Raw genomic sequence first — 13,248 nt, forward strand, 5'->3', positions numbered from 1 at the left:
GGCCCCCCCCCCCCCCCCGACTGGCTCCCCTCCTGGGAGGCACAGTACCCACCTCCACCTGCAGGGCTATCAGCAGACATCTAGTGTGAAAACACCACCAACAGCTTTGATGGGTAGGAAGTGCTCGCTGAATGCTTGGGGCTGTGATTTTCAAATCTCTGCTACACCTGGGACCTGCTTTGTCTCATCTCAGCCGTCTCTGCCTGGTCACCACACAGGGCCCTGGTCTCAGTCAGCTTGATTCTGTGCAGCGAGCCAGTGCCACTGCCTCTCAAGAGGTGCCTTCCTCTTCCGGGTAAGGCAGGCTGTTAAAAGTGGTCCCTGGAGTAGCGTCAGACTGAAGTGATTTTCCTTTCCTTTCAGGACGACACAGAATAGACTGCAGGATCCTTATCTGGGACCCTCTAGAAAGAGGCAGGAGATTGGGTTTGGGGTCAGGGAAGAGACATTGTTTCTAGAATCTTCTTCCTGAAGATGGATGGTCCTTGGGAAGGTCACCATGCCCAAGGGTTCTTCTCCTGTATGTCAGGTGTAGCTTTAAACGAGATGGCCATTAGAGAAATGCAAATTAAAACAATGCTGAGATTCTATCTTTCTCCAGAAGGAAAGAATGACCATCATCAAGAACTCCAAAACAAAGCAAAACAAAACAACAGCAAATGCTGGACAGGTTGTGGGGGTAAAAAGCCCTTCTGCATTGTTGATGGGAATGTAAACTAGTACAACCATTATGGAAATCAGTATGGAGACTCCTCAAAAAAGTAAAAATAGCAGTCCATTAGATCCAGCTATACTTCTGGATATCCTCTCAAAAGAGTTAAAGACATCCTATTATAGGGATCCATGCACACCCTTGTTTATAGCAGCACATCTCATAACAGCTAAATTTTGGAAGCAGCCCATATGTTCATTGACAGATGACTGGATAAAGAAAATGTGGTTTTTATACACCGTGGAGCCCTGCTGTGCCATAAAGGATACCTGTGAGTCATTTGTAGAAAAATGGATGCACCTTGAGTCTATAATGCTATGTGAAATAAATTAGACACAGGAGGTTAAATGTCACATGGCTTTTGTTATATGAGAAACCCAAGTTATAAATAATTTGAAGAGCAAAGTAAAATAAAGATGATAGGAAATAAGGAAATAGAGTTTGTGGAGATGGGAAGGGGATCTGGGAAAGCAGGAGATGAGAGAGTGGGCAGGGGATGAGGAAGTAAAAAGATGGAGATGAGCTATGTGCGCGTACCAATTCCCCATGATGTACGCATTTCATAGGACACACACACACACACACTAATAAATTTTTTAAAAATACCTTACAGTGAATGCATTTCCATAGGTATAATCCTGTTGGAAGAGGTTACATTGAGAGAGTTCATATTCTTATTTCCACCATTGCTCAAAATTCTGTAAAAGGGCTTCTGATCAGAATATCCACAGAGGTGGCCAATTTTCATGACGCAAGAATAACTTTTATTTGAGTGTTTGTTGATGACAAGCCCACCCATCGCCTTGCATGGAGTTTGGAAGATGAGCAAGCTGTAGTCTTGGAAATGAACCAGGACACGAAGCTGTGGCCACAGTCAGGGTTACTCATCTGTTTGCAGAAATTCTGAGCCGAATGTGCCAGAAGAGAATACTGTCTTAGTACATGAAAGAGATCCAGTGTGGTCTAGTTTACTTTCCAACAAGCGGCCCCACATATTTCCATTCCCTCTGCGTCAGAAAGCTGGTGACAGCTTTCTCTGCCTCAGTTTCCCCACCTTTAATAGAATCCACTTCATATTGGCAGTTGCTAAAGGTCAAAGTGTTTAATGACTATCAAATGCTGTAAATAAAAGTTGCAACCCATGGTGGGGTGTGCTCCCCCCATCCGAGGCTGGGCACTCCGTGTGTGAGGTTACACCACAGTCTAAGATCCCTTCTTCCAGGCCCTTTGTGGAGCTGGAAAGCCAAAGAGCTGCTTGGTCAGGGCCCTGCAGCCCAGGGGTCGCAGCGTGAGATCTCAGTAGCATCTGTGTCCCCAGCCGCGGCTTGAAGCGCGCAGGTGGGTAGTTTGCGCGATACCACCGCCGGCCAGCAGGTGGCACACGCCGCACACCTCCGCCCTCGGGCCGCACTCGGAGCTGCTCCAAAGGGGAAGATCTACTTTGAATCCAGCGCAGGCTCGGCTGCAGTACTTAAATCACACGGAGAGGAGCGCGCAATAACTGCGGGCATTTCTGTAAACATACGCGCTAAGGAGCAGCTGGTACTTGGCGAGGAGGGCGGAGCGCCCGGGAAAGGTCCCCTGAGGACAGCCTGTGAAAGGAAGCCCTGCAGCCGGCTGACCTCCGTGACTCCCGGAGAAACCGTCGGGGCCCACGGACAGCGGCAGCACAGGCTTTGGCCCGGCCTGAGGCTGCCGGCCTCCGACTCCCCTCCTGTCAGCTCGTAGGGAGACTGGACAGCACCCGCGCACCCCTGCAGGGCCTGCTGTTCTCCCGGCGCCTTCTGGACTTGCCTTGCTATTTTCTACTTTCTTGTCCTGGCATGTTGCCTGAGATTGTCCTTTCTCTGGAGAAAAGTTTATTTGAATCGCATTCTACCATTAATAAAATTGGCACCAGATGGACATGAAACCGAAGAAGAGACATTGCAGCAAAATGAAACTCGGAGTCTGCTCAGTAGTGGGGAGTGTAATACATATGGAAGCTTTCTAATGAAAAGTTTTAATTGTGGCAAAATACACATAATATACAATTTACTCTTGCTCCTTCTCCCTCGGTACTGGGCATTGAACCCAGGGACTTTCCACTGAGGTACATCCAAAGCCCTTCTTATTTTTTAATTTTGAGACAAGTTCTAGCTAAGTTGCTGAGTTGTCCAGACTGGGTTTAAACTTGGAATCCTCCTGCCTCAGCCTCCCAGAGTGCTGGTATTACAAGCTTGTGCCACCCTGCCTGGCAAAATTTGCCATCTCAACCACATTTAAGGGTGTAGTTCAGTAGTATTAACTGCATTCACATAGCTGTGTAGCCAAATTCCAGAACTGCTTTCATCTCTCAAAATGGAAACTCTAGACCCACCAAGTGTCTCTCCATATTTCCTCCTGGCAGCCGCTGACAACCACCTTCTACTTTCCATCCTTGCAAGGGTGACCACTACTACTCCATAAATGGGACGATCCTACCTTGGTCCTTTGGTGATTCAGCAGAAATCCTCAAGCTTTAGTCCTGTTGTAGCAGGTGCCAGAATTCCTATTCTTCAGCTGAATCTGTTCCATCATCTGTGGTGATTAATTTTACATGGCAACTTGACTGCATGAGGCTTCCCCGGAGCCTGGTGGAATATTTTTTCTGGGTATGTCTGGAGGAGTCGGTACACTGAGGAGAGAAGGTCCACCTCTGCCAGTACCGTAAGTCTGTTAGGTCCAGATAGAACACGACAGGTGGAAGAAAGGCAGCCTGCCCTCCCCTCTGGAGCTGAGGCACCGATCTTCTCCTGACCTTGGACAAGGGAATCCTGAGTAGGAAGGCCTTTGGACTTGATACCTCCACTGTAACCCTGCTACTGCCCATTGACTTAGTGAGGCTTCCATTGACTCACAGGGGATTCCTGGGGGTGCCCCCAGATCACTGCTTTGAGGAGTGTGCAATTTCTCTCTCTTCTTCTTTTTGTGGTACTGAAGATTGAAGCCAGGGAATGCTGAGCTACATCATTTTTATTTTATTTTGCGACAGGATCCTAGGTTGGGCTTGAACTCAAAATCCTCCTGCCTCAGCCTCTGGGGTAGCTGGGATTATAGGTATACACAACCACACCTGGCATTATGGTTTCTTTTTAAACCATGGCTTCCCTAATCCTTGTCTGTTGGCTGCTGATTTAAACCCAGCTTTAGGGCAGGGCATTTAAAGCACAATCTAATTATACCCGTAGATGTGGATGGTGAGAAAGGTTCAGAGATGTAGAGTCCGTGCCAGTGCCACCACACGGAGTGGAGGCTAAATGCACATCCTACCATAGGAGAGCTCCGCACCCTGGCACGTTTCATTCCTTGGGTTCAGTCCTTTCCTTTATTGTATGACACGCTCAAGTTAATTTAGAAAGAGTAGCACATGGAAGGCCAGAGAATAAGAAAGATGAAGGCACAGCTCCTTGGAGAAGGAGCAGCAGGAAGAAGGGTCAGGTGATTTGTCAAGCAGCCAGAGGCTGTGTCCTTTTCGCTGAGTCAGGGTGTTAACTACTTGCTTCTGTTTTCTTGTAAATTTGGTGGAGTTTGGTTGCAAATGCCCAGCACCCTCCTGTGGCTTTCAAGACTGGGCGTGTGGGGAGTGTTAGATCTGCAGGATCCAAGGGCTGCAGCTGGGGAGCCTTGCAGTATTTTCATGCCTGGTGATTGAACCTTTAATTTGGGGCTACTGTGGTATTGTTGGTTTTATTTGGGGTTTTGGCTTTGAGAGAATCTGTGATGACTCCTTTGTTACTTCAGAGAAATCGGTACCCAGGGTTGGCGTGGAACGTGGTAGTGAGCCTCTTCTCCTGTGTTTGGCCAGCACCTTTCCAGGCTGGCAAGCCAGTGGGAAGAGTGCGGTCAGCGTGCTGAGCCTCAGATTCCCACTGGCTGGGGCACCTCACACTTGCTCAAGAACTTTCCCAGGCCCTGGGCATGTGTCAGATCTGCAAGAATAACAAATGGGTCTTCGTTGTTTGTCTCTCAAATAAGAAGCATGATTTGCTTTCTAGTGAGGAATAAAGAGTGAATTTTGCTTCCTAGAATCTGGCCGGACCTTAGAAGGACGCTTGGTTCCCACTTGTTAAAGAGTTGTCCCTGGTTGGGGGTGAGGCAGATTGGCTCCAGGACCTTTACAGAAAAAACAGTATTTGCGTGTAACCAGTGCACACCCTCCTGTATGCTTTAAATAATCTCTAGAACAATGTAAAATGCTAGGTAAAATGGTTATTAGACAATAGTTTTTATTTGTATTATTGCATTAGTAATTTTTTTTTGTTTTTTCCTTTTAATATTTTCCATCTGAGGCTCCCTGAATCCGAGGATCTGGAACTCATAGAGACAGAGGGTTGCCTGTATTTGCAGCTTTGAATATCTTCCTGTGGCAGATGCTCATGGCTCATCTCTCCTGGGATAATTCCTGTATTTCCTGGTGACTTTCTAAAGATCACTTAAAGTGCACACAATCAATTTAAGTAACTGCATGTAGTCAGGTCACCACCACAACAATGGAGTAGAGGCTTCTATCACCCTAAAAGTTCTCTTGAACCTCTTTGTAGTTGTGACCCTCCCCTTGGCTCCAACAACCAGCATGACTGTTTTCCAGCACTAGAGTTTGACCTTTTGTAAAACTGATCAAAGCTGGCGCACACCTGTAATCCCAGCACGAGGGGGCTGAGGCAGGAGAATCAATGTCAGTTTGAGGCCAGCTTGGGCCACAGAGTGAGTTCAAGACTAGCCTAGATTATATAGCAAGGCCCTGTCTTTAAAAAAAATGATGGATACATAAAATCAAACAGTGTATATGCTTTTGTGTGTAGCATTTCTTATTTAGCATACAATTTCTGAGACTTACTTTAGGCATCGGTGATGGATTCTTATTGGGATGTGGGTTTGCATCCCCAAAACATACCCCTAACTGGTTTTCATTCACCAGTTGGTAGATATTTGAACTGTTTCCAGGTTTGGGTAATCATCAATAAAGCTGCTGTAAAATCTGTGTACCAGTCTTTGTGTGGGCTTCTGTTTTCATTTCACTTGGTTGAGACACCCAGGAGTAGGCTTTCTAGGCCATAGGATAGATACCTGTTTAATCTTCCTAGGATACCCGGAAACTGTCTTCCAAAGTGGCTGTACTATTTTCTATCCAAGAGGGACACTTTTAGTCCCTGGTATATTACTGGCCTTTCTGAAATCCATGGCTGTCTATCTGTATAATAACTTAGAGAGATTTTCAGTGGTTCCTACATGCAATTAAGTTCCTTGGCTTTGGGGCAAAATCCAATAACATGTCTATGGATGCGATGACTCTCGTTTTGAACTTGGGGGCTCAGTACAAAGGTTCACATTGTCCTCCTCTTGAGAAAAACACATCCACCTGCCACAGTGCATGTGTGAGTCAGGCCTCCCGAGCGTCCTCCGAGTCCTCACATGTCAGCTTTGTGTGTACCTCCACTGTCAGTTTCAAGTTCATCCTGTGTTGAGATAATGCCTGAGGGCAAGAGGAGAACCGTCTGTGGCTGTCAGATGGGGTGGGAAGTGATTAATCACAGAGACATATCATGGAGATGTTTATGGCACACTGAACTGCTTTGTTTCCTGACCTCTATCCCACATGCTCAGGGCAGGCGGGGTCAAGTTTAAATCTAAGATGACAAGTGTCTGGGGCTCAGGGAGGTTTCTGCTGAATGCTCCACGTGGAGTCAGTGGCACTGCTTCTCACACCTGCTGAAAACTGACCCCCAATTTTTAAAAAGTTATGGGGGCAAAAACACCTGTTGACTTGGCCTTGGGCGGAAACCTCCTGCCGGCTTTTGGAGCTCACACACCCTCTGGATGTGCCAGAGGGTGTCCTGGTTGCTGGCAGCCTCAGGGTCACTGCTCTTCCTTGGCCGTCTGTCACTCACAGCATCGCTGTACCTTCCTAGGGCCAAACGGTTGCTTGTGCTGGACCCCTTCAACTTCTTCCTTAGTGAGTTAGTTCTGTCAGAGTGAGCTCGTGAATTTCATGACAGGCGAGTGCTCCTGCTGTGCGCCCCAGTGTACCCAGGTCATGTGACCTGTGGGATTAAACAGTGTTGCTAATTTATCGCTTGAGCCAAGGTCAAGTTTAAATGACGTTTATTCCATCAAAGCCTTGTTGGGAGAGGGGGAGTGTTTCTGTTATCGCTGTACCTTCCTAGGGCCAAACGGTTGCTTGTGCTGGACCCCTTCAACTTCTTCCTTAGTGAGTTAGTTCTGTCAGAGTGAGCTCGAAAATTTCATGACAGGCGAGTGCTCCTGCTGTGCGCCCCAGTGTACCCAGGTCATGTGACCTGTGGGATTAAACAGTGTTGCTAATTTATCGCTTGAGCCAAGGTCATGTCCATCAAAGCCTTGTTGGGAGAGGGGGAGTGTTTCTGTTTTTTTTTGTTTGTTTGTTTTTTAATTCAAAGAAACGAGCAAACATGAGAAGATACCACATCACAAGCTTGTGCACTGTGGCTCATCCTTTGGAAAGGTCTGAGGATCTTAGTGTTGGAAGATCTATGAGGCCATGAGCCATCTGCCCAGTGGGCAGTGGGAAGCCACATCCAGCACCCAACCCTGCAGGTGCCAGGGGCCAGCTTCTCACGCCACCCCTGCTGGTCTTGATGATGGGGTGTCTGCGACCTTCATGTGAATTCTGCCTTACCTTCTCTCAAAATCCAGCTTTTGAAATCTCTCTAAAACAGCAGTGCGCAGGGTGACCTAGTGCATCCTTGATCCCTGGTTCTGGGATAGTGCTGGAAAGTACAGCGGAGCATGTGCGCACTTGGGTTACTCAACACGGAGCACGTTGGGAAATGGCAGTATTTTTCTGTTTTCAAATAAGTGGGTTTGGAAGGGGCTGGGAAACTGCGGGGTTTAGTTACAAAATAACTATAATTGTGGGAGAAGCGTTTTCTTTCCATTTTGAAACACACTGAATAGGATATGCCATTTAGAAAAGATTTACAGTTAGAGAAGGGCCCCTTCCTGGGAGGGTGCGTCTCCTGGTGGGGAAGGTGCTCTGGGGGGCTGAAGGCGGGGACTGGGGGGCCTCGTGTTTTCTCTGTGCCACGTGAGCAGAGTCCTCAGGAGGGAGCACCAAGCCCATGTTTCTGCCCCCCTGGAAAGCATAGGAGGTTCTGGCAGAACATAGTTGTCATGACAAATGGCCACCACAGCACCATGGCGGGCAGCCCTTCTTTTTGCCCTCACAACTCTCCTTGGCATTAGCAACACGTGTCTACTCAATGCCCACTCTGTGTTTGGACCCCTCCCCTGTGACAGGACGCCATGTAATAGGACCCCGTGCAAGGCCTGGCCAAGGCTCTGTCATGGCGGGCTCCGTGGGCTGGGCTAACTGGAGGGCAGAGCTGGGTGGTAAGCAGCAGAGTGCAGGGACAGGGAAGGCCTCCTCCAAGGCAGGGGGCGGGACCCAGACACATGGAGCTACAGGAGGTGGGAGGGCTGGGGCTGGCCTGCTGGGCTTGTGAGAAGGGGACCGTGGCTATCCCTGCCTGTTTCTTTTTACTTATCACTGCTTAGCATTGGTTGTCTTTCCCCCTGCTCGTATGGAAAAATGGAATAGCAAAGAACTTTGTCTTATTTTCGGATTATCCCCAGGATCTAGAACAGTACTAGCATTTGGAAGCTGTTCAGTAGGCATTTGTTGAATACATCAAGCGATTGCACTAGGATAGTGTTTGGAGGACCAAGCATGAGAAGACATTGGGTGCTACTGTGTCATCTAGGCATGGTAGGACAAAGGCACAGAGGGGTGACCTTAGGGACGTACAGGTGAAGAATGGAGGAGAGGGCCTTGGCTTGGATATGGCCAGGGAAGGGTTGTTTAGCCATTTCTTGGAGGACTCTATAAAGCTGTGCTATAGACTCAGATGTCTTTGGGGCTCTGGTTCACCCCGCTTTTGATCTTTTGTTGCCAAATCTAAGTCCCTGGCTCTCTTTCTGTAACCTTAACCTGATTGGCTAAATCTAAGATTACAAACTGACCTCAGAGAAAAATGCAAACTTTCTCTTTAAAGCTAAGTGAGATAAAAATAAGATGAAGATGAAGATAAGATAAAAGTTAACCTGTGATGGGTAAAATGTAAAGAATGAGAAAGGTATCAGATTGTATCTGCTGTTTAAATTTCTTTAAATTTTGCTCTTAGTTGTGGTGGCCATTTAAATTTAGTGATTCAGTATTATGCTTAATTTTTGATATGTTGTACATGTTTTATAGAGTTGTGGAGTTGTCTGCTAATCTGTGCTTTGGTTACCTGCTAGCTGTGTGTTTGAGCTTATACCATTTTCAAATGCAAAGCTGTCATTTAGCCATCACCATTGAATTTATGGAAGCCACCCTACTTGTCAGTAAGGGGATTAGGAGGTGTTCAGAAAAATCACTCAAGCCTTGGAAATAAGGAAAGAGTAGAATTCCACATCATTTCACTGCCCTGTGTACTGGAGCACTATCTGTTAGGTTTGGGCAATTGTTTAAATCTCCAGGGAGTGTACTTTTGTGACATGTGGGGCTCACTAGTAATTAGGACCCAGACCTGCCTGAGGCTGCATATTACCTGGTAGAAGATAAGTTTTATGCAATTTTTGTTCAGTAGAGATGCAAATAACTTATGTCTGGTTGAAATGATAACTAAAAATTATGGTTTATTGTGTCATAAAACATTAAGCAGTTTTGTATGTAACTTAAACTCCTTTCAGCATTCCTTCTCCACGTGACTCCATAGATGTGCTCCTCAGACCCTCTGAGACACAGCGATTCCTGATAATGAATTAATCAAGTGCTTAGCTTAGCACATGTAGGGGAGTGTGAGACTCAAACTGCTAGTATTTGAAAACAATGCTTTGACAGACGAGATGAAAAGTTCTCCCCATTCTACAAAATGATGTCAAATGACATAGAATATATACAAAAGACAGAATTCACTTCTTTTTTTCCCTTCCGTTTCTACTTTCCATGATGAATTTCTCATGGAGGACTATTCAGAGGAGGCAGGGGGAAAGAATATTGCTCTTGTCAATATTGCCAGACCGACAGCTTGCTCTGTTCATTCACTTCCTGTTTTCTCTTCCTAAATTGTTTTTAGCAGACTTACAAATGTGATCCAGAAACAAGTCGTGGCCTGTGCCCTGCCAAGTCTGTAATTAAGACTGGGGGTGTGCTGGGCAGTGACACATTCCCATCTGTGGGGTTCTCAGCAAGTTCTGTGCTGTTTTTGGAGTGGAGGCGCTGGAGGGCAGCAGAGAAAGGTTAGTGTGGTGAGGTGAGGCAGAGGCCTGGTCTACCTGGTGCCCATACCCTTTTTTTCTCTTGCTATGTCTCCCAGACTCACCTGGTTCTACCCCAGCCCTCACTTTGCACTATGGTCCACCCCTACCTACAGTTTTGCTTTCTGTGGTTTCAGTTGCCTGTGATCAATGGCAACCTGAAAATATTAAATAGAAAATCTCAGGAATAAACAACCCACAAGTCTTAACTCTTTTTATAGCATATTGTAATTGTTCTATTTTATTGTTAATTGCTGCTGATTTCTTACTGTGCCTAATTTACAAAATCAACTTTGTCGATAGCATGTGTGTGTAGGAAAACCCTAGTATATGTAGGGTTTGGTTCTATCCGCCTCCATTGAGGTGGGGGTGGGTCTAGTGTTCCTCCACGGGACAAGAGGAGGCAGCTACTGTGTGTGATTTGCACTAAGACTGTGGAAAACTACTTGTCTTTGTGGGGCTTAATTTTTCCCATAAAACCAATGTGGTAAACTTACCTCCCTTAGCTACCTAAGGGAGACAGGAGAAAGAAAAAAAGTAGGAAAAGTTTAACCAATAGTTGGAAAGAAAGATTAAAAACAAGTCTGTTCCAAAAAAAAAAAAAAAAAACCAAACAAAATGGGGCCGGGGATTTAGCTCAGCGGTTCGGTGGCCTGCCTCACAAGTGCAAGGACCCGAGTTCTATCTCTGGTACCACAAAAAAAAAAAAAAATCTCTGTTCCTTCAGTGCCACACCAGAAGATGCCACCTTGGGTAGGTTGTGTTTCTGGATGGGAGAAACCCACAGGCAATATAGTCATGGACATGCATCTTTAGGATCAGGCTTTTATTTTTAAGGTGTGTGGGAAGCGGGAGAGGGGAACAGCATTTCAGTCATTGCCCCAGTTTGCATTTTCTTCCGTCCAAAGTCGAGACAGCTTTCTGTTGTCAGGTCCTTTAACAGTGGTTCTTGTTTTTCTAAAACCATTATCCAACTAAACCCAATCGTGTAAAGGCTGATTAAAAACATGGCGTCTGTTAAAATAAAAATTCTTGTCACAGTAGATGATACATTGTTACTGTCCCCCAAAAGTCCTTCCACTTGCTTCTGACACACTCATCCCATCATTCTTGCCACTTCCGGAAGCAGTTCTGAAAGTCCTCTTTCATAAAGGTCTTTATAAGGTGTGATTAAAATAAGGTGAATAACACTGCCAAGTTCCATCCAAAAGAAAGGCAGATCTGAAAAAAAAAAAAATTACTGTCTTCACCTTATCCAGAGCTAGCACTGTGTGATTCTGAAGTCAAAATCTCCACGAGAGTTCAACGTTTTGATTCCACTGAGAACATCCAGGCATCCATGACACAAAAGAGAACTTCCAGAACCATCTCAGGAAGGGGCAAGAACAATGGAGTAACTGATCAAAGTGAGCAGGAGTGTTGTGAGGAAGATTAATGGCAAAGTGTCTTTTACTGTAACAATTTTTTAAAAATGTAAACATTGACAGTATTTTGTGAGGCTCACCTGTTTAGGCAGCAGCTGTAGCTTCTTCTATGAACCACAAACAAAGTTTGAAAATTTACTGGGTGTGATAAATGTAGCAGAACTGCTGTCGCTCCCCTTCCTCACGCTTTCCTGGGGCCATATGTGCACAATGCACACACACACACACACACACACACACAAAAGAACATTTTAAAATGCGACTCTGTGCTTCAAAGAAGGTCTTTGAGCCTGAGAGCACACAGGAGCTCTGCTATGGAGAGTTTAATTTCGGCTATGTGATTGCCTTGTGGTTACTCTACCGGAGGCCAGACCACAGTGAGGGGCCCTCCCTCCTGCAACCACACCAAAGTGGGGGAAGGGGCCTTGGGGAACAAAAGAAGAGCTTTTCCCGTCCTCTAGGACAGGGTGACCACAGCGGCCTGGCTGGAAGGTCCTGAGTGGAGGTTGTGGCTGGTTTCAAACTCTTGTCCCTGGGAGTTTGCGTTATGGCTGAATCCAGGGCTAACAGGAAGGAGCTCGGCCCTGTATGGCCATCGGGTTTGCGCATGCGCGCTCTATTGCACATGGCCCATGCTGAGGGCAGAGGCTCGCGGCACTGCCAGGTGTCCGGGTCGTTTGACCCCAGCAGCGCTGTGAACGAGGGAATGCTCCTTGGCCTCCTTCTGGTCATCCTTCTCCCTACCTACCTCCCTGTCCCTTCTCATCTAGCAGTGCTTTAAGTTCAGTATGCTATAAAAGAGTTCCACAAGGCCCTTTCTCAGAAACTGGATTTAGTGAATGAGACACTTGCCTGGTTTGTGATCATCTTTCTCTCTTGTTATCCAAAAGGAAGAAGATAATTAACGATATAATCCGGGCTTTTGGACTTGTAGGTTCTGAGGCTGGAGGTGTAGATTTTTAGAGAGGCAGTCTGATAACAGGGCCGAGGGACAGATTTGGACATCATACAGGCTTGTGCTGCCCTGGAGCAAAGCCTGTGCACCTCAGTTTCTGCGTTTGAGAAATGGGATCTATAGTCCCCCACAGGGTTGCTGTGAGGAGTGTGGAAAACACCGAGTCCTGTGTCTAGCTCCTGGAAAGGGTCCTAGTAACTGGTAGCTGTTTTTAAAGTTGTTGGCAGGCTAGGATGGTGCGCAGGCCCACAGACTAAAACCCTGATGGAGAAAAAAAGGCTCCCTGCCTTGGTGGCAGGTTGTAGGTCCTGGACACTGCCTAGGGTTCTAGAGAGCTCAGCCTCCTTATTGCCAAGTTGGTGAAGGACCTCAGGTTGGGCAGGCACCCTGTGGCAGATGAGTCCCTGCAGGACCCCTCCAGGGAATGACAGGAGTAGATATGCCAGGATGGAAAGAGGGGGATGAAGCTGGACTTGATGGCTCACGCCTGTGATCCTAGAATTCAGGAGGCTTAGGCAGGTGGACGGCACGTTCCAGGCTATCTGACTACATAGTGAGACACTGTCAAAAAATGGGGAATAAAAAGGAGGGGGAAGTGAGGAACACAGACCCTTGTGGAGAGAAGGGGGTCTTTGAAATTTGTGGATGAGCTATTTTGTGTATGGAAGGTGGCGTGACTCAGGCGAATCCTGCTTTCTTGCCTCAATAGATTCTGTGTTTTTGACACAGAATCAGAAGCCCGGGGCTGAGCTCAGAGCAGGGTGAGGTGCAAGGCCAGGACTTCCCGTTCCAAAAGACCTGTGGGGGGTGGGGGAGGTGCCTGTTGGTAGGAAAGGCTCCAGGGCGGGGTGGGGGAGGGC

General features: G+C 46.9%; 1 long non-coding RNA gene across 6 annotated transcripts in view; it reads left to right on the forward strand.

Moving 5' to 3' along the window:
• The window catches only part of LOC104872014, a 35,832-nt gene that overhangs the window by 10,770 nt on the left and 11,814 nt on the right, over positions 1 to 13,248 (forward strand). For 5 of the 6 annotated variants that reach the window (XR_004516430.1, XR_004516426.1, XR_783029.1 and 2 more), the window contains exon 1: positions 9,838 to 9,991. The exons of the other annotated variant lie outside the window; for it this stretch is intronic. This is a non-coding gene — a long non-coding RNA (uncharacterized LOC104872014). Of the gene's footprint in view, positions 1 to 9,837; positions 9,992 to 13,248 lie in introns of those variants that run through there. 6 annotated transcript variants of the gene reach the window in all.

This window comes from Fukomys damarensis, unplaced genomic scaffold (assembly GCF_012274545.1).
Source record: "Fukomys damarensis isolate Sample0158 unplaced genomic scaffold, DMR_v1.0_HiC HiC_scaffold_9, whole genome shotgun sequence".
Lineage (NCBI taxonomy): Eukaryota > Metazoa > Chordata > Mammalia > Rodentia > Bathyergidae > Fukomys > Fukomys damarensis.